Raw genomic sequence first — 22,555 nt, 5'->3', positions numbered from 1 at the left:
CTGCCTCTGAATCCTCAATATAAGTGTAATGGATTTGACTTCCCTGATCCTACATACAGATAGACTATGAATATGGGATAAGAACATGTACTACAAGTTCTGAATATCTTTTTGCTGCCATAATTGAGATCACTGTGTGTTCACTCAAGTCTGTTTTCTCTTCATCTGACATAAAGTTAGAAGTTTTGTCCTGCATGTTATTGTACTTAATATGTGACCACCAGAAATTAGTCACATAAAGGTAGTTCTCCACATGGCGCATACAAACCTCCCTATAGTGCCCTTCATCCCGGGGACAAAACAGAGCAGGAATTCTGAGGTCCTAGGGGATGGTGCAGTCATAAGGTAGAGGTTCCTGAGGCCCTGGCTGGTTTTAAGAAAGTGCTTGATGATTTCCTTGGAGCTACTTCCTGCAATAGTGTGAATCCAGCCTGCAGAACTAGGAAGCCAGAGGAGGCATGAAAGAGGGCAGTGCTGAGACAACTGGTGTCTACTGAAGTCAGCTGAGTGCCCAACAATGAAACAAACACCACCAAGCTTTCCATCAGAGATCAAAGAAAGATCCCACCAAGTTCTATGCACAATGCAGCCACAACATCAGGTCAAATTTTCTAGACAGACACGGTGTCTTGACTTGGTAGCAAAGGTCAAATAGAGTGTCACCAAAGTATGCCATTTCAAGCAAACTCAACCTGCCAGAGCAGGAAGAGTCATGTCAAGGAATCTACCACACAAGGCAAACTCTGTGATGACATCTGTAAACTCTGTCTGCAGGTCTGAACTTGCATGGCCCTAATAAGAAACAAAGAACTGAGAAAATTGATCAACATTAAGGAAATATTGTTGACAAAAGAGTAGTAAGCACATTTTTACTCTTTATTATTATATTTACTTTTTCATCAATTTTTCTTTGACAATTTCACAAGCTATAATGCATTCTAATTATTCTCTCTCCTCAGCCTGTCCTGTCTTTCCTCCCCCTTTTCCTATCAACTCTCTCTCCATCCTTCTACTCTATTTTTCAGATTTATGACTTTATAGTTAGTTTTGAGACCTGTTAAAAATTCCACATATTCATGAGTACCATGTGATATTTTATATACATATACACTGAGTAACGTTCCAATTTGCTTAAATATATGTTCCCTAAAACATTTATTTATTTTGGTCTCAAGCCAAAAAGGTCAGACAAAGCTTTCGGATAAGGAAATCAGCTCAGTGTAAACATCCGAAGTCTTCTCTTCTGGGTGTTTTATATTAAAACAAACCTAGAGATCCCAAACCTACCTGAGAAGGAAGCTGACTACAGAATTTGTATGACCTTACAGGAGAATGTATGTTCTCCTCACTTCAGTGTGGCTGCAGGAATAGGAAACAAGGGACATGAATTAAGAGTTAAGGCTTCTAGGTTGTTTCCACATTCTGGCTATTACAAATAGTGCTGCTATGAACATAGCTGAGCAAGTGTCCTTGTGGTATGATTGAGCATTCCTTCGGTATATGCCCAAGAGTGATATAGCTGGGCCTCAAGGAAGATTGCTGCCAAATTTTCTGAAAAACCATCATGCTGATTTCCAAAATGGCTGTACAAATTTGCCCTCCTACCAACAGTGGAGGAATGTCCCCCTTGCTCCACATCCTCTCCAACATAAGCTGTTATCAGTGTTTTTGATCTTAGCCATTCTGAAAGATAAAAGATGGTATGTCAGAGTCATTTTTATTTGCATTTTCCTGATGACTAAGGATGTTGAGCAATTCCATAAATGTCTTTCAGCCATTTGAGATTCTTTTGTTGAGAATTCTCTGTTTAGTTCTGTAGCCAATTTTTTAATTGGACTGTTTGGTATTTTGATATCTGGTTTCTTGAATTATTTATATATTTTGGAGTCATCCCTCTGACAAATAGGTGGTTGATAAAGATCTTTTCCCATTCTGTAGGCTGTCATTTTGCCCTATTTATCATGTCCTTTGCCTTACAGAAGCTTCTCAGTTTCAGGGGGTCCCATTTATTAATTGTTGCTCTCAGTGTCTGTGCTATTGGTGTTATATTTAGGAAGTAGTCTCTTGTACCAATGCATTCAAAACTGCTTCCTACTTTCAACCTAGATGCTCCTCAACCAAAGAATGGATTAAGAAAATGTGGTACATATACACAATGGAGTACTACTCAGCAGTGAAAAACAATGACATCATGAAATTTGGAGGCAAATGGATGGAACTAGAAAATATTATCCTGAGTGAGGCAATCAGACTCAGAAGGACAAACATGGTATGTACTCACTCATAAGTGGATACTAGATGTAAAGCAAAGGATAACCAGACTATAATCCACAGCTCCAGAGAAGCTAGCTAATAAGGAAGACCCAAAGAGGAACATATGGATTGCCCTGGGAAGGAAAATAGATCAGATCTCCATGAGTAAACTGGGGGTGGGGGGGCAATGGAGGGTAAGGGACAGGGGATGAGAACATAAGGGGATGGGATGGTTGAGCTGGAAAAAGGAGGGAGTGGGAATGCAATGAAAGAGATACCATGATAGAGGGAGACATCATGGGGGTAGGAAAAAAAAACAGGTGCTATGGAAGTTCCCAAGAATTCCTAAGGATGACCCCAGCAATAGTGGAGAGGGTGCCTGAACTGGCTTACCTCAGTAATCAGATTGGTGAATACCCTAACTGTCATCACAGAGCCCTTCTCCAATCATCTGATGGAAGCAGATGCAGAGATCCACAGCCAAATACCAGGCCAAGCTCCAGGAATCCAGTCAAGGAGAGAGAGGGGGGATTCTATGAGCAAGCATCATCAGGATCATGATAGGGAAACCTACAGAGACAACCAAAGCAAGCTAGTGGGAACTCATGAAATTTAGACCAATGCCTGAGAAACCTGCCTGGGACTGGACTGGGCCCTCTGCATAGGCAAGACAATTGTGTGGCTTGATCTGCTTGGGGAGCCCCCTGGCAGTAGGCTCAAGATCCATCCCTGGTGCATGAGCAGACTTTTTGGAGCCCACTACCTATGGTGGGATACCTTGCACAGCCTTGAGAAAGGGGGAGGGGCTTGGACCTGCCTCTAATTATTGTACCAGGCTCTGCTGACTCCCCTGTGAGAAACCTCACCTTCTTATTTGAAGGAATGGGGACTGGGTTGGGGAGAAGGCTGGAAAGGCAGGAGGAGGGAAGAGGGGGATCTGTGATTGGTATGTAAAATTAATTAAAAAAATTTGCTAGGGAAAAATAAGAGTTAAGGCAGCCTTCTTCCACACAGAGAGCAGAATTGGCTTGTTATCAACTAGACACTATTCTCAATTCCTATTTTTCTCTTCCGAATAAGATTTTTGTCTCAATTATACCATTCATCACCTCCCACTGTAGGACTGATATGGAAGAGAAGTCTCTGCATCATTTAAAGATCCTGGTTTGGGCCCTAAGGAGGCAGGCAAGCATAAGGAATACCTGAGCAACCTGAGACTCCACTTGGTTTGGGATATGCACATGCCTCTCTTGTAATAATGCATTTGGCAACCTGAGATCCTTACCTGCACATACTATGCAAATACATGTGCCCCTCTTCAAACAATGTATCTAGCAACCTATTAGAAACTCAGTTGAATGAAGTTACACATACATCTCACTCTGTAGAATAAGCTTCACCTCCCCCTAACAACCACCAAACTTAATTCATATTCAGAAATACTTCACTCATCTCCAGGTACAGGGTGGGGGTGACAATCTGGCTTAGACAGTCATGTACAATGAGGCAAAATGGTATCCCCAAGGGAACTTTTCAGAAGGACAATCTGCTTGCCATGTTATACCTACACATAACAGGGCAGGAATACAATTAAGATCAGATAGACTGCAAGATGAGAAATGATTATATACCTTAAGCTGTCGATCAAAATAGAGAACCACATAGACTATGCCTCTTAATAACCAAACTCCTCCTTTTCTTTAATTCCATAAAAGCAAATCCCAAGCAATAGTAGCAGCCTTACAGCCTACTGCCATTCCTAACAATGTATTTCTTCCTAATCTGTACTATGATTTTGCTTTGAATAAAGTACTCTTGATATCTTTGCAATCTGTGTGCATCTTTTTTCAATTCTTGAGTAAGATATCAAGCATTTGGAAACACCTTCCCTGACCCCAGCATGACTGTTTGAAATCTTGGGTAGTGTATGTTGGGAAGTATGAGTGTGTTCCGTGGGGGTTATAAGATAGAAGTTTGTGTTTGGTGTCTGAAAAAGTACAGCATAGCAGATATTTGCATGCACACATTAAGCCATCTTCCTTCTCCTATCTCATCTACCCACCCCACCCCCTTGCAGACAAGTGTAGCAATGGAACTGTTCCAAGAAAAGAGTAAGATAATGTAATGATTTTGTCTCCTACAGTTGACCCAAAATATCCTCCCACAGTGACCATCCATTGTGTTCTTCTTAAAGTCACTTTATCAGATTAAGCAGATGGCCTGGGGGTTAAAGAGCCACAGGTAGTAGGTGCCTAGGTCCCCTATCAGAACAGAAAACACCAGCTTCTGCATAAATGTGCAGCCTTGATACATGAGGGGGAAATATATGTTTTCTGTGTTAACCTGCTGGGATTTAGACATGATTTATTGTAACAGTTGAACGACATTGCTTAGTAAGGTCTTCTTTATCAAGTTTTAAAGATATAATAGAAAGAGGTATTGTCTTTCTGGATTCCTTTTTTCTAATATAATTTTTTATTTAAAAATTTTTTCTTTCCTTTTATATACCAAACCCTGTTCTCCTCCCTCCCCTTCTCCTGCTCCCCCCACCTACCCCCATCCCACCCCAAACCCCTCCTCATTGTGGATAAGGCGTTGGGTAGTCAACATAGGTTAGCATACTAAGTTGGGGCTGGACCTAGCCCCTGCCCCCACATCAAGGCTAAGTAAGGCTTCGCACCCTAGGAAATGGGCTCTAAAACGCAGTTCGTGTACCCGGGATAAGACCCGGTCCCATTGCCAGGAGACCCACAAACACATCAAGCCATGCAACTTTCACCCACATTCAGAAGGCCTAGTTTGGTCCCATGTAGGCTCCCTAGCTGTTAGTCCGGAGTCCATGAGCTCCCACTAGCTTGGGTCATCTATCTCTTGAGTTTTTTCCCATCATGATTCTGACCTCCCTTGCTCTTATAATCCTTCCTTCTCTTCAACTAAACTCCAGGATCTTGGCCAAGTGCTTGGCTGTGGGTCTCTGCATCTGCTTCTATCAGTCACTAGATGAAGGTCACAGACAATTAGGGTAGACACCAATTTGAGTTCAGAGGAAGGCTAGTTCAAGAACCTCCTCTACCATTGCTATGAGTCTTAGCTGGGGACAATCTTGTGAGTTCCTGGAGTTTCCCATAGCTGTAGATTTCTTCCCATTCCCTTAATGGTACACTCTGTCAAGATACCTCTTTCATTGCTCTACCTCCCTGTCTCTCCCTTAACTCTCAAGCCCTCATATTCCCACCTCCCATCCCCTCTTCTCTATTTCCCCCTCCTAGTTTACCCAGGAGATCTTAACCCTTTCCCCTTCCTGGGGTGCTACATGTATGTCTCTTTTGGATTCTTATAATCATGTAAAACATGTGTCCTCAGGAAAGGAGAAACTGATGGAGGGGTCATTTTTCCCTTGGAGCTATTCTAAAGGTCTGTAATTTGAGAGACATTGTCTAAACACTCATGCCAAGTGTATCTGAAGTTTTCCTGTGTCCCACCCAGTCTGCAGCTGCTCAGACGCAAGTAAACACACAGAGGCTTACATTAATTAAAACTGCTCAGCCATTATTAGCTCAGGCCTACTATTTACTAGTCCTTACACTTAAACTCAGCCCGTTTCTGTTAATCTATATGTTGCCATGTGTTTCATGGCTTTACCTGTGTGCCATTACATGCTGCTCCCTGGATGGCTAGCTAGCATCTCTTGACTCAGCCTTCCTCTTCCCAGAATTCTCCTTGTCTGCTTATCCCACCTATACTTCCTGTCTGGCTACTGTCCCATCAGCATTTTATTAAACCAGTGTACAAAAGCATTATCTCACAGCAGCCAAGGAATTTCCTACTAGTCACAAAAGCAAAAGCAAGAGATGGTTCCTAGCTTTAAGGCGCTCACGATAGTGAGACCATCGTGCATCCACTTATAGATCTAAATTAAGAACTAAGTACTGAAACATTCCCAGATCTCTACTAAAATGACATGTGTAGGTGCAAGTGAAACAAGATACACTGCAAAATTAGAACTATCTTCAAGCTAAACTTTCACTGTATGTCAGTCTGATCTTACAAGCAGCTGGTAGGCAATCATGGAGCTAACACCAGAAAAAAGGAGAGAATATCTAAATAGGAAAATTTGTATTCACTGAAGAACCTTGATCTCTCTCCTCAGTAACATTTCCCAGGACATCCATAAGTCAGCCAGCTATGGGATTAAGAATCTCTTGGCCTGAGCAGAGTTTTAAGGATGATAGGAAGTAGTGAAAAAGCTAGACCCATCATGACAGCAAAGTCGGACCCCAGCTAATTCTGAAGTTCAGCTTCCCACTCTAACGGTGGTGATGTTATCTTTACTCTGTGCCTGAGGAGCTATTAACAGTCTCCATAACATCTTGAGCAATTATCATCAAGGGAACCTATTGTTTGTTCCCTCTCCGTATGCAAATCACAGCCCAAACTCTTATCTGTGCATACAGAATCTGTTTTATTCCAGGGATTCACATAAAAGGAAATAATCTCATGTCAGCTGCTGGGGCCATGCTTCCATCAGTCCGAAGCTGCAAACACTGGGCCTCAGCTCTTCACAGTTGAATGTCTTATTCTGTTTTATATTCCACTGGGGATTTTGACTTTACAATCTTGTCCCTAGAATCTTAAAGCAGCAAATACCAAGGGAATTTTTTTTCAATACTATTAACCTGTGGCCACAAGTAACTACTAGTCGTGTCTTTAACAAGAGGGGCTATAGAAGTGCTATAATCCTCACATAGAAAGAAAACTAACTAGCTAAATCAAATGGGGAGGAAGGTTAGCAGGCGTTCAGTGAGGATACTGTATGTAGTGTTTTCCTTTGACAGTGAAATACTTTAGCTATTGATTATCCACCAAAAAACCCAAATAATTATTTTATATGGGGGCCAAAAATCTGAAATAAACATAGGAACACTGTTTTCAAAATTATGTTTGATGTGGTTGTTTGAAGTTTTAGTCTATACATACACCAAAGAAATATGTCGAATTTTTATTATCTTTAAGTTGTAAAAATCAACATTATCATGAGTAAAATAAAGACTAACCCAAAACCTATTTAACATTCTCCTGCACCCAATCCACAAAAAGAGGCAGAATGGGGACCACGTCTCAGAAGAAAAGAGGGTAATCACACTGAATTAAAATAGTTTACTCAGGATTCAGCATCTCCATTGTGAACTGGAACTTGAAGTTAGTATTTGTGGCCAGGGATCATTTTTACTCTGCTCCTCCATGGATCTCCACCAATTCATCCTTTGCACTGTGGATCCCCACCAATTCATCCTTTGCACTGTGGATCATCACCAATTCATCCTTTGCACTGTGGATCCCCACCAATTCATCCTTTGCACTGTGGATCCCCACCAATTCATCCTTTGCACTGTGGATCATCACCAATTCATCCTTTGCTCATCAGGAAAGCTTTTTACAGCTCAGAAATTACATAGCACAGGTAGTTCTTAAGGGCCTCCTGGAGCCTGCTTTCAAGGGCTATTCAAAAGGTTTTACTTCCCCTCCTTTTAACCAAATGCCCCCTCCCCCTCCCCTGGGGGTCTGAAACTATCTTGTTACTAAGTAATTTGGCTTCTGGCTAATTAGAAATAAAAAGTTTGCTTCTGTTTGTCCTTGGGATTTAGGGCCAGCTAGATCTGTGGCAACTGCCCTAGGCCCAGCCCATTCTACCTGGCCCATTTCTCACTCCCACTATTTGTAGCTGCTCTTTGCTTGCTGAGTCCTTCATCATTGTACTGGGCAATTCTCATCCTGGATTCGACCTCCAGTGCAGGCTTTTTCACCTGTGTGCTTTCATTACTCTCCTCCCAGTCCTAGTCTATGGTGAAAAGAAAACTAAAAATGAAAAGAAACAGTTTGCCAAAACCCATGCCCATTTCCCTTCCTCTCGTCTCTTTATCTGAACTACCACATCCCCTCCACAACTGCAACGTCTTCCTTAGGACACTTTCCAGTACACATTTTTTTCCAAAGTCCCAAGGTCATCACCTAATGAGAGAATCTAGGCACAGCGAGTCTGCACTGCTATTTCCAGATGTCTGTTCCAGGGCCAACCTCATAAAAACAATTCTGTGGAAAGACAGCACTGCCCAGGTCAGCTGCCCCGTGTGCGTCCCCACCGTCCTCACTCCATCACTCAGAACCTCTGCTGCAGAAGCCTACATTTACCCTCTCTTAAGACTCACCCAGCATGCCTGCTGAAAATACTAAAGAAGGCATTGAAAGGAAAGAGCTTGATTATAGCCTTGCAAACCAGGGCTAATAGAAATTTTATAATCAGGTGAGAAATGCCACTGCTTTTCTTAACAGTCTCAAAAACCTGTGGATTAGTTGCTACATGTTATTCTAGAGCAAACTTCCTGAAAACACGCTAAGCCTTCCAAATTTAAAGTGGGGATAATAGTGTCTTTCTCAATCCTACAACGGGCACGAAAAATACTACAAAATTGCTTATTTCAGTTTCAGAGAGCTATACAATCATGACCTCCTCACACATCCCCTCAACCTCTAGCTATTATCACTACTCAAAATTTCCCAGCGGAGAGCTCAGGAACCTTAGTGACAGCCTTCACCAAATGCCAGGATCACCCAGGCTCTTTGGGGATCCAGTTTCCTTTCAGCCGCTGCATCTTCAGACTTGAGAGATGGACATTGAAGACTCAAGAGAGACTCACAAGCAGCAGAGCACAGCTGCAGAGAACAGACAGGGATTTAGAGTCCTGGCCTTGCCAGTTGAGCTAAGCAACCTTGGCAAACTACCTCACATCTTTTTGTCCATTTCCTCAGGTGTGTAGTAGCAGGATTATAATTTTTTCAATGAGTTGTAAGAAATTAATCAGTTATTTAAAAAAATGGTATCTCTGCAGGACGTAAGGAGATGTCAGCTAGGATGCTACGGATGGGCTATGGCATGCATAAACATAAGTGAACTACAACCAAAATCAAAATCTCCTCTTCAACCATTGCAGGAAGATAGAAAGGAAGAAAGCAGCCTTATTATAAAAGAGGTATTAAAACAAAAGTGATGAGCATTGCATTAAACTTCTAGGCAATTATGAAGACAGAAAGAAATGTCAGCCTACCCCAAATCTGTCTCAAAACAAATAGGACCTAGTTCTCAAGGAAAAGTACTCCAGGGATCCACCAGCATTTATCCCTCCAGCTGGTAGCTAGACTGAGCATATGAGTTGTTTTACATAAGGAAAAATGGTGTTATATTTTTATGGGTGGAAGCAGTTCTGGCATGAGAAGTCAGTCACCTTAGCTCTGCAGAGAATGGGTGATAAGGACTTTGCTCTTTTAATGGTCAACTTTCAGAAAGCAGCTTCAAACCTGTGGGTGGAAACAATCTCTTTATTAAAGCTTATTTGACCTTAGTCTTTGAAAAAAAAAAACATGTTGTATATGTACTTCAGAGAGGCAGAGAATGATCTTCTGGTGATATGTTTTTCTAAAGTAAGCGCTGTGAGAAAAGGAAGGTTGTTTCTCTTCATGTTTTCACAGGAAAACAAATGTGTCTTTGCTTTACAATATCACCTCTACAGTAGACTTGCTTAAAATAGAAGCAAAACCCTCTGAAAAGAGAAACACCACAGAGCCTCAAGAGGCATGTGGACATGGCACCAATTCAATGGCTAGAAACATACCAATAATAAGTAGTAAGACTATCTAAAGGGAATTGAGACTATTGAATTAACAAAGATGAAAACTGTTTGAGAAAACACCACCAAAAGAGTACCAAAGAGTAGTATTCCTAACAGTCGTTACCCACTCATGACAAGCGCTGGACACTACAGTGAGAAAGGGACAAACCAGGTCACTTCCCCAAGCAGTGCACAGCCTAACGAGAAGGCATCCCGAAAGAACAGTGACAATTAATTTTCTACGTCACCTCCGTTGCTCAGAACTAAATACAGACGTTAATGATGGATTGCACAAAAGATGGACCCGGATCAGACTTCAGATATCTGCATCAGGATACCATAATGGCTAAGTTTTGAGTACTCAAGGGGTCTCTGACTCACTGTCAAATCACATTGCATAAAGAAAGCACATGATTAAAAACATCAAAAGGGCCATCTGATTGGAGGTGGAACTCAATTCATTTTGTACTATCAGCTACATTTGTTTTTGTCTACCCATGAATGACTTAGACATATGCTGACACAGTGGCAGATATTAAATGGAGTCTCCCAGAGATATTCCTAACAACAACAACAACAACAAATATTGACCTTCCAATTGGAACTTTGTTGTTGTGGCTGTGTCTTTCATACCTCATTTTTATAAGTGATGTAAATCTACCAAGCTCTATGTATTAGTCAGTTTTCCATTACTGCAATAAACACCTCAGGTAACAAACTTTCAAGGAGAACATATTGTTATGAAGTATGTGACTCCTAAGAGAAGGCCAAGGACGTAATCTAATTAAAATTAAAAGATTTATTGATTAGCAGGATGAACAATATCTGAGCCAAATTTAAGATTTCCTGAGAAGGGGGTTCAGGGAAGAATTTTTAAAGGGGAAACGCATAATAAGACTTTTAATATCTTTGCAAGCAAGCAAAAACTGATCTGTTTTGCCAGTTGAGTAGTTAAGGCAACTCAAATGGCCACAGTCCAGCCTGTGGATGGCTTCATATCCAACTCCATTCATCTAAACAGTGATTGAAGCATTTCCCAAACACAGCATAGGCTCCATTGCATCTAAATCCCTTCTTACACCTTCAGGCATGTAATGAAATTAAATATCAGTTGGTTTTGCTTGTTGCTCCTTTCTCACATTTGGTGAAGATATAAAAAGAGTGAATAAGAAGCTTATGGAGTTTAAGAAACTTTTCCAGGATACAGACAGTTGGGTGACCCCAGCATTCAAACCCAGACATGAGTCTCAAACTATTTCATGAAAGAGTAAAATGCCAAGGTGTACAGAGGCTATGGTGGCTTTTAGCTATAAACCGACCCCTTAGGTATATTCTCAGTAATGAACTCTTCATCAAAGCTTTGTAGAAACAGCCACCTTCTCTCTGAGCAGAGGAGCTGACAGTATGTTCCTTGTTTTACCTTTGGCTTTCACAGATTCATTAACAAATATTTTTCCTTCTTTTAGGATTTTTTTTACTTGCAAATAACTGAGGGATGCTGAAATCTTGTTTATTTTCTCTTTAGTATATTTCCCTAAATATTTCCCTTGGTATTTTTTTAATATCTTAAAGCCAAATAGTGTTAATAAGAACACAAAATCAGGATTCAATGTTGAAACGAATATATGAGGTTAAAACCTTTTTTGAACCTAAGAGATTATATTTAATCTGTCACAGTATTCTGATTTCTAAGATTGCTAACATTTCTGTAAATCCTATGATAGGCTGTGTATACTGAAGGTTTTATAAAGATTAGAGGGATTTCTATTTTTATGTCACTTGTACTAATTTATTTACAACTTTCTCATGTAAAACATGTAGTCTATCTTTGCTGAATATTAAAATAAGAGATGATATCTGTAAATGTGAACTGAGTGGATGATTTGAGATTATATTGTGCATGTGTGTATGCACATGTGCACCCACATATTAGTTAATTTTGGAGCATTTATAACAGCATCACTGCAGTATGTAAAGAGAGGGTGTACTGGCTTAGAACAAGCTGTTGAGTTTGTACACCAAAACGTCTACAACACACATCATTATAAAAGGATAGTTCATGTCTTCCTATTGAGAAACTTGTTTTGTATGTTCTTATAAGAATAGTTAACAATGGGTGATACGTAAAATGCCTTTTTGTGGTTCAGAATTCATCTTAACTCTTTCCATTCTCAAAGGGCAAGGCCATTGAAACACCACCAAGCTGGCTCCTATTCATTAGCACACACTTTGAGTCAGAGAATGATTAGTGGCATGTGGGCACAGATTGCTTGATGATCACTTCTAACAAGCCACATGTCAGGCATGTTGAGAATCTCTGCCTCCTTGTATTCCCTTTTATTTTGAGTGGGGCATGATTCATCCAGCATCTAAGAAAACACAAATCTTTTACTTGGTTGCCTCCTAATTGTGCTCCCTATGTCTCATTTTAAAATGGTACCACATTGCCCATATTAAAAATTAACATAGCTGATTAGAAGAAAAGAACATTTTTAATAATTAGAAAACTAGTTGATTTTTGTTTGGGGTCTATTTTTTTTTCTGGGCTTCAAGAATTTTCATTGTGCTCTGTCTGCAGCACAGTACTAATAAATAAAGATTTCCAGTCAGCAGGTGAAAGACAGTGCCTTCTGCTTGGTTTGCCGCATTGGAGTGCTCTGACGTGATTCCACACAGGAACTGATGCTCAAGAGGCAGGTCACTACGCTGGGGTTCTTCTCGCTGTCCTCCCTGGGTGCACATGGTAGGACATGGCACAAAATTGACCAGTAACTTTTTACAGAATTATATTCATTCATTTTGAAGCATCTTTCCAGAAAACAGTCGTGTGACACTATTCCTAGGGAGATGTGAACAAAACATCTGCTCACCCCAGATAGGGATGAAGGGGCTCTAGCAGGTCTGAGCATGGCAAACATGACTTTTGCAGGCTTTGCCCAACCCCCATTCCCTCTGCCTGGCTAAAAACTCTCAGATTACATTCCTAAGCCAGCCACCAAGGTCCATTCCCTTATTTAGTCACTTCCTTCTCCTTAGGCTGACTACCAAGGTACAGCTAACAAAGAATTGAAGTCCAGCAATCAAAAGCCCCCTTTTGACTTACCCTATTGAACATGACCAATCAAACTCAAACACGCCATCCTAACACAGGTGTTTCCCCTTTTATCTTCATGAGCTACCATTTGCCTGTGTGCCACACTGTCTCCTCTCTATCCAGAGGTAGTCCCTTTGTGCCTCTGGAGCAAATACCCCTTCCCCCTCTCCCTTGTTCCTCTTCCCTCCTCCCTGGTCCTCTGTCTCCTGTCTTTGTCTCTTATTCCCTGCCCTTTGTCCTTCTAGGGCAAATAAATCTCCTTTGTGCTAAGAACTTGGTCTTGGGGTGTCTTGTGCCAACTTTGATGTCCTATCAACAGAACTAAAGACAGACCAAATTAGGGACATCACCAAGGCCCAGCTTGGTGAGTCATTGAGTTTCACTGTGGCAACTTACAGAAACATGGATGAGGGTTTACTGACAGGAGCAGAAGTGACTCACCAAAAGCCCACCCTAGCATGGGTGACAATTCACAAAAACTGGGAACATGGAGCACACTACACAACCCACAGGCCACTCAAAAGGTTGGAGAGTATCATTTGTAGAAAACTGAATTGTAAGTTAGGGTTTCTATTGCTGTGATGGAACACCATGACCAAAAGCCACTTGGGGAGGAAAGGGTTTATTTGGCTTACACTGCCACAGCACTGTTCATCAGAGAAGGGAGTCAGGACAGAAACTCAAATAGGGCAGGATCCTGGAGGCAGGAGCTGATGCAGAGGTCATGGAGGTGTCCTTCTCAATGACTTGCTCCTTGTGGCTTGCTCAGTGTGCTTTCTTATAGAATCTGGGACCACCAACCCAGGAATGGCACCACTCACCATGGGCAGGGCCCTCCCCCATCAATCACTAATTGAAAAAATGTCTTACAACTGGATGAAGTGTGATCCTAATTAGTCTTAATAATAAAAACTCAGAGTCAGATATCAAGGGTGAAAGCTGAAAGAGCAGAGAAGCAGAGCAGCAGCCGCTAGAAACTTCCTACCTCTACAAACCCTCAGACTGAATGGGGGCCAAGGTCCTGTCTCCACCTGCCTTATATTCCTGTCCCTACTACCTAATATTGAGATTAAAGGCTTGCACCACCACTGCCTGGCTCTATTTCTCTTTTGGACTGGTTCAATCTCCTGTAGCCCAGGCCGGCCTTGAACTCCTGATCTTCCTGCTTCCTCCTCCCCATTGCTGGGATTAAAGGTGTGTGCCACCACTGCCTGGCCTTTACAGTTAACTCACGGCTAGCTCCACCCTCTGATCTTGAGGCAAGCTTTATTTGTCAGAACACAAACATACAACAACTGGGTCTCATGGAGGCATTTCCTCAACACAGACTACTTACTTTATGATGACTTTGTCATACCCAGGCAGTATAGTAAGTGGGTTGGTCTGCGCCTCTTCTAGGCAGCTCAGCTGATCTCTACTCCTTCCAGACAACTTGGCTGGTCAGAGTGTCTCTCAGCAATCCATAATGCTATCTACACTTATGGAGGGAGGAACCTGATGAAACTGGCTAATTTCATTTACTTCCTAAAGCTATTTTGAGTTTTTCATTTTCTGAGTATAAGAATCTTCTCGGCAGGATGGAATGTTTCACTTCCCGTTGGAACACCCTGAAATTTTACCTTCTTGTAAACATCCTGTGTCTTAACGGGCTCCCTCCATAGAACTCCCTTCCTAAAAAAAACATCTTGTCTTAAATATCTTATTATTTCACTTTCCTTTTAATACCCTGTGTGTTAACCAACTCCCCTCCAAAATGGAAGGTTTTAATCTCAAAGGAAACTAATACACAGCAAAGATGATCCAAGTATGTTGGTCAGCATTCTCTGAGAAAATGAGACACTCTCAAACTCATGTTTTACATACCCACTTCTCATTTGTGATCTTGCATTTTGACTGCAGGTCATAGTCATGGCACAAGATACATTCAGGTATGTTCTACATGTGCCACATTCTGTGCTCCAGGACTAGGAAGGGGTGGGTAACTTGGCCATACTCTTCTCATGCCCAGAAGCACAGAGACACAACCAAATCCCACAAGAACAATCAAAGCATCTACCAAATGCATTATTTGTCACATCTGTTCACATTCTAGAGTAAGTCCCATTGCCAGCCAGCATCACTGAAGCAAGGCATTCTACTACTACTGTATATAGATAGAGCCACTGAAAGAGCAGCCAAGTTGCATATGGTTTGTGTCTCCAAGAGGCTCTCAGTGTTTAAAGAGGGATGTGTTGAGGAGTGCTGAGAGGTAAACCCTTATAGGATGGGTATAGTTCATTAGGAGCATGAGAGAGTCGCCCTTGAGTTTTTCATGAGACTATTATGAGAAAAGGAGAATGGCTGGCCCTTGCTCTCTCCTCCCTGGATGAAACTGTGCCTGTTCACCCTGAAGCATGTTCCTGCTGTTCTATGGGACCCTCACCAGAACTAGACTAATGCAAATGCCATGCCTTTGAACTTTTAAAACTATGCTCTAAAGAAACCTCCTTTTCTTCAGTAGTCATTCTTGGGTATTTTGTTACAGTGACAGATAGCTAACATGTGATACATTGACTTTTCTTTACACCTTATTACTTGTTGTTTACTCGGAATTGTATCACACTTTCTCTCATTTTGCCTAGATTCCTGAGCTACAGCAAGTATATTATCATTCATGACCATTGATAAGGATTTATAATGAGTCACAAAGTAAAGCATGGTTCTAGTTAGCTCACAAGGTTTAGAACATCCTAATGAGGCAGACATTAGGCATGCAAGAAGATTCCACCAGAAGATGCCTTGCATTAATACACAGCAGAGCAGGCTTTGCGGCCAGATCTGTGGGCCTAACCCTTTTGACATGAGTCTCTCCACTCTTAAGTCTCTCACTGTGTCTGGCTCTCTCTGTGTTACTGAGAGCCAGAGCCAATTATAAGCAGCATCATGTCTTCAGTTTGTAACAATTAAGCTCACATTTCCACATCTGCTGAGGGATACGCACATTGAATTAAATAGTGATCCACTGAATAGATAAGCCAACACAAAGTGCTAGGAAACTTATGTGCTTTTACTAAAAATCTAAAATGTTTTTATGCTACTTCCATCTTTATTATTTTCATGTCAGCTTCGATACCTCACATGCCAGACTAGCAAAGTAACTCAGGCCAGCCTTTGCTGGATGGGACTTTCTGAGATTGCAACAATCATGAAGAATTGCAAAACCTGTTCAGAACCTCCAGTTATAAAACTCTCACTGCAAGTGTCAGAATAGGATTGTATTTAATCATTTCCTTTCTTCTTATGCATTATGACGGGATAAAGATGACCACATCACAAGTCCTTTTTAATTCATTTGTGTAGGTCTAGAAAGTACTGCCCTTCTAAAGCAATGGTTTTATCAGGGGAGGCATTATAACTTTGAATGCCATTTTACTGGGGAGCCTTTTTCAAAATGGTTAAGTTGAAATAGAAAGTGTTTTACTCTGGTGGTAACTGCCCTAATTAACAGGAGGACCCTCTATCCACTTCCTTGATAGGACAGAAGCATCCTGTTGCAGCATTGGAACCTATGGCCGAGGTAAGGAGAGGTTCTCTGAAGTCAGACCATAGATTGGATTGCAGCAACCACATTAGACACACATCACACCCTCCAAGAAGACACTCAGCATTGACCACAGATGGTACAACGTTGACCACAGAACAAAGAAATGATTCCACATAAGCCTAGCTTGGTGAATCAGCGAGTGCCCTGTGGTTACTTACAAAAGCCTGGGGGAAGTGTTACAGGAGCTTGGGTGACTCCAGAACAGGAGCGTTACTGAGAAGTGACCTCAGTGTGGACGACAGCTCACAAAGGCTGTGCTCATGGAGCTCTCCCCTCCCCCAAAAACTCTCAGAAAGACCCAGAAAGGGTCCTGCTCAGATATTGATTACTACTCTATAATCTTAGGAGGGGGCTGTAGATCCTGTAAGTCTCCACATTCCCAGACTTACAAGTTTGTTCACTTCCTCAGACTCAGGAAAGGAGGTGCCCAGAGAATCATGACAAAAAAAAAAAATGCACTAAGGCCATTTCCTTTATCTTAAATGATTTTCAAGTCCTAGCACATGCGGATACAACCTTAGAAATTCATGCTAAAATTCCCACCTCAAATAAATAAATAAATAAATAAATAAATAAAACCTCTTCTTCACATTTGGCAGGCACACTGAGTCCCAGGTCTCCCATAACAAGTCATGATGCATTCCTCCTTGCTGTTTCCACCAAAGACAGGACTGTGTCCCCTCCAGCAATGTGGCATAAGCAATGTGAGTAGTGTCTGGTACAGATAGGACTGAGTTTGATCGTCTACTGACTCAACTCGTTCCTAAGCACAAACATATGTACTGAAAGGCAAGTCTTCATCTTCATCTTGGAGTTGGCACTCATCTTTTTTGACGCTCCCTAGGAGGACAGCACATAATCTCCACTTTCTTCCCAAGGAAGTACCAATGTATGTCGTTGACCTTTAATTTGCTAGTGAAAATGCATAGGATGTGCCTGATAGTAAGTATTACAGAAACGCTGGGAAAGCATGTGAAGCATCCGGAGCCATTTGGTGGACAATATGTCTCGGTCTAAGCAGTATCTACTTAGTCATCCTGTCTGTTCTCATTTAAAAATAGAGCAGGCATTTGCTTAACATACTAGCCTTCAATGGGGACTTCTTGTAAATATGTGTTACTTTTCCATGAAATGGTTTAGTGTTATATCATCACGACTGGCTCTTTTTCCTCTACAGAGTATGCAAAGCACCAGGAGGAAAACAGACTCATGAGGGGAAAGAAGTCATTTCGATTTCCTTGTAAATGAGCCATGTCGATCTGAGTTCGCAGCAGCAAACTCACTTCGGAGAACACTGCCACGGGGGGGGGGACTCGGGAGATGGCTCAGCAGGTGACATGCTTGGGAGCCGAGTTCAGACACCTAGTTCCAGGAGTTGGCACACACTTCTCTAAACTCAGCCCTGGTGTGGGTGGAGACAGTCAGATCCCAAGAGCTCATTGGTCAGTCAGCATAGTCAATCAGGACAGACAGAAATGACAAATGAGATGCTTCCTAGACCAAGACATATTGTAACACCAGATGGCTCCACTTGGTGTAGCATGAATCTTAAAAGTTCTTCTTGATAAAAACAAACCCAGGGCCAGGTATTGGGGTGAACGCTGAAAGATCAGAGAGACAGAACAAGCCACCTCACCTTGCCGATTCCTCAGCTGATCCTGTTTCCTCAGACTGGATGCCTCTCAGCTGAGCTGTGCTGCTCAAAAGCCTAAAAGCTTAACCAGCTTTAGTTCCTGGTTTTCACACCTAATATACCTTTTTGCTCCCTGCCAACACTTCCTGGGATTAAAGGATCTTGTTACCATGCCTGGCTGTTTGCAGTGTGGCTTTGAACTCACAGAGATCCAGGCAGATCTCTGCCTCTGGAATGCTAGGATTAAAAGCGTGTGTGCCACAATTTTCTGGCCTCTATATCTAGTGGCTGTTCTGTCCTCTGACCCCAGATAAGTTTATTAGGGTGCACAATATTATGGGGAACACAATATCATCACAATTTGGGTTAACTGAGAGACCCAATTTAAGAAAATAAGGTAGTGAGTGTGCTAGCTATACAGTAGGATACACAATGCTAATCAGTGGCATACACATATGCACATACATCTGTAGCACATGTGCATACACGCAATACACCACACACACTGTAAAATAAAAGTAAACAAAACAATCAACTCAAATATACAGATGAAGTTCCCAGGTAAGTAGCAGCTTGAATTCTCCATGTCTTATGACTCAAGTATGTGGTGTCTTCAGCAACAGGATTTTACCACAGAGTTCTGGAGAGTGAACAAGAGCAATGGCAATAAATGGCAATAGCCTGTAATATTTAGGAGTTTGTATGTGACTTCACTGATCATCTGGAAAAGAGTAAGATATAATTGGCATTGGACCTTTTAGTTAATAGCTTATGGTGTCTGGGAGGGGCATTCCCCATTATAGGTTAACTCTAATTAAACTATATATGTATATATGTGCATATATATATATGTGTGTGTGTATAAATATATATATAATACATATATACAACATGTAATATATTTTTGGAAGCTTCTACAGTAGTAGGCTTCTAGGTGGCATTTTCAAAGTTCTTTTGTGTTAATTATCCCTCTCTGAACTCAGTCCTCTACCCTGCTCTCCCACTCCTCACCCCACATAACCCTTCCTGTGCTATTATTCCCCTTTCACTTTCCATACCTCCTGTATTCTATCTCCCTCCCCCTGGAATCCACTCTATGGCCCTTTGTTAGTTTCCTGATTTCTATGGGTAATCCAGTTTAAATGCACATACATAAAAGCTAGCATCTTCTATGTATGAGAGATAACATGCTGTTGTAGTTGGCTTCCTGGGTCTGGGTTAACTCATTCAGAATGATTATTTCCAGTTCCATTTATATGCCTGTGATTTTTCACTTTTCTTTACAAATATGTGATATTCTACTGTATGTAAGTATCATATTTTCAGTACCCATTTATCAGTTTCCACGGTGCTAGAAGGTTCTATTCCTGCTACAAGGGGAGAAAAATCTTACTTAGCTATAAGTCCTGTAAGATACAATAACAACTGGTCTGAAAAAATATGCCTACTGATATAAGTAATGGTATGCATGTTTTGACTCACCAATCACTTTCTGGTTGTATTCAAAGTACACCCCAAATGACAGAATTCATGCCCAATACCAGATCAGAGGATCTAGAGGAGCCCCTAATGCTATTATCCTGATAAATGAGCATATATACAAACTGCTCCTGTTTTTATCTGTTATCCATAGATTAGTGCATCTCTCAACACTCATCAGAAAACGTTTAAAGTAGATGGTGATTGATACAGTGACTCACAGCTGGTCAGTGTGAAGAGACTATGAGATTATGGAGTAATCAGCTTTAAATTGCACATCCAGATATCCATATCACAGTTCCACTAACACTGCCTTCCAAAGCTCAGGGAATCATTGCAGAAGGAAGGACAGAAAGATTATAGGAGCTAGAGATACCAGGCATGTGTAGTAAGACAGTATTTACCACACATGCCAGGGCACACATGAACTCACAGTAGTTGTGTCTTCACACAGGAGAGCCTCACAAACCAGCCAAAATCCTAGTACAGTATGTGACGGAGCTCATGAAGTTCATAACTAAAGGGCCTTGGCAATTGATGACTGCTAGGGATGGGTTAGTATAGTTATCTTCAAGAATGTGTGCCCTGAGAGACTACCCATGCACCAATACCCATATATAGTTAGTGGAGTGTGTAGATTTAAAAAGAAAAAGACAGCATATGGAAATGAAAGAAAAAAGTAGTTGGGGGATAAGGGTAAGGGTTGGAGGAGAGGGAATGAGGAATATATTTGATCAAAACATATTGTGTGTGTGTGTATGAAACTCTCTAACAGTCAAAACTTTAAATAAATAAAAAATAAAACTAGAATAAATAAACATAGAAAGCACCTCTGTGGACAGGCAGCTCACTGCATTTCTGCAGTGGAGACAGATTTGAAGAAAGAAAGCCTGGAACTTCCCTTCTCATTGTGTGAGCTCTAAGCTAATTTCGTGCCATACATTTTGCAGGTGATATATATGCATTTAAACAGTATCTGCAGGTTAAAGAGTGACCAATCTTATACTGTTGTACGTGATGGAACACTGTTATTCTAGAGATAAAGCAATGGCATTTCATCAGTTATCTGCTCTTCTTAATAAAGGCATGCTTTGAGTTCTAAATAAAGAAATCCTGCTCGGTGGTGAAAAAAACCTCCAAGTCTGGAGAAGGCTACTTCCTGTGCAGACATTTATTCCGATGGGTATTACAACAGTGCTCACAGCTGACTGAGGAGCAAATGTGAATTCTTCCTGGAAGTCTATGGGGAGCACAAGCCTGCTGAGGTAGCCACTCGGGGTCCACATCTTCTATCCCACTCGAAGGAGAAGACTTACACTGCTTGCAGTGGTGCAGCGGTCTACGGCATCAGCAAAAGCGCTGACTAAACCACCACACAACTCGGTCTTTAAAGAATATCTAGAGTGATCTCTTTTGATGTGGATGCAGGGAAAGGGATGATGGGTATAATTCCCTATCAAGTATTTACCTCTGTGCTGTTTTTTTTTTTTGGGGGGGGGGGACACCAGATCATTCTTACACCTCCAGATCACTAACAGCCCAGTCTCATTTGCCCTGCCCTCTTGATGGTCTCTAGGTTCCCTCCACCCAGACATTCAGTTTGCTCCCCAGGTACGAAGTCCTTACTCCCTGAGCGTCTTCTCATGCACTGCCATTCTCTCTCCAGTCTTCTGTCATCATTGCCGGGCCACCTCACAGCTGGGCTCCAAGGGAAAGGAACATCTATGAGAGGACTGAGCAGATGCCATAACGGGTGGCTCAGTCTCCTCTCAGAGATCAGGCCTCAATTTCAGTTTCCTGAGACGGAAAGAGCCACAAGCAAAGGGCAATCAATCACTGGTGCCCCTGACAACAGAGACAAGGGAGAGAGGATGCAGCAAGCCCGGACCACTGAGCCAGCCCCTACAGCTAGTTCATACTAGACCAGCCAACCTCCAGAGCAGCTCAAGGATAAAGCCTGGGACTTGTCCAGGCTTGACCAGAAATGGAAAGCCCTGACCAGCCCCTGACTAGACCTGGCCAATTAGACAATATAATTGTCACTTGCTTAAGCCAATCATATCCAAAGTGACCTAACTGCACTAGGAACTCTCCTTGTCTGCGCTTAAAAGGAGCACACACACACACACACACACACACACACACACACACACACACATCCCTCTCAAAGTCTTCACCATTTTGCCTTTGTGTGGGATGTCCAGCCCCAGCATGCTGGAAACTTTCTCGAGATAATAAATGCTCTTGTTGATTGCATACACGGATGGTGGTATTTTGTGGGACTTCTCTAGGACCCTAATAATCTACAGAGTAACCTTTCTCCAGGGCAGCACCAGCAACAGACAAGGCCAAGCTTATTTATACATCTGCCTCCAGCTTCTCATCATTCAGTATCTGTGAGGTGATTTTTCTCTTTAATAACTATGCCCGCTTCATCTGTGAGCTTCTTGAGAGCAAAGAGCATGTCTTCTGGGTTGGATTTGTCCTTGTTTTGTTTTCTCACTGCATTTCCTTGGGTCGCATCACACCAGGAAAATGATAGGGTGTTTAGTCACGATTTTTGTTCTTAACATTCACATTTTTAATTTAGGGGATCAGTGAATGAGTTATATGGTATAGGCAAAGAAACAGAAACGGAGTCCAAATTTTTTGCCCAATGTCACACAGCCGCACATAGTGAAAATAAAAGTCCCTCTTGAGCAGGTTGAATTTTAGGTGATGTTGTGTGTCTAACTGTGGCATTGATGACCTCACAGGATACACACATTATGTACCTACCCAGTGTAGAATAACCAGCTGCCATCTGTGCCTGGCATAATGATGGAATTAAACATTTAACAATATACTTA

Source organism: Peromyscus leucopus, chromosome 19 (assembly GCF_004664715.2).
Source record: "Peromyscus leucopus breed LL Stock chromosome 19, UCI_PerLeu_2.1, whole genome shotgun sequence".
Lineage (NCBI taxonomy): Eukaryota > Metazoa > Chordata > Mammalia > Rodentia > Cricetidae > Peromyscus > Peromyscus leucopus.
Note: the sequence above shows the minus strand (reverse complement) of the source record.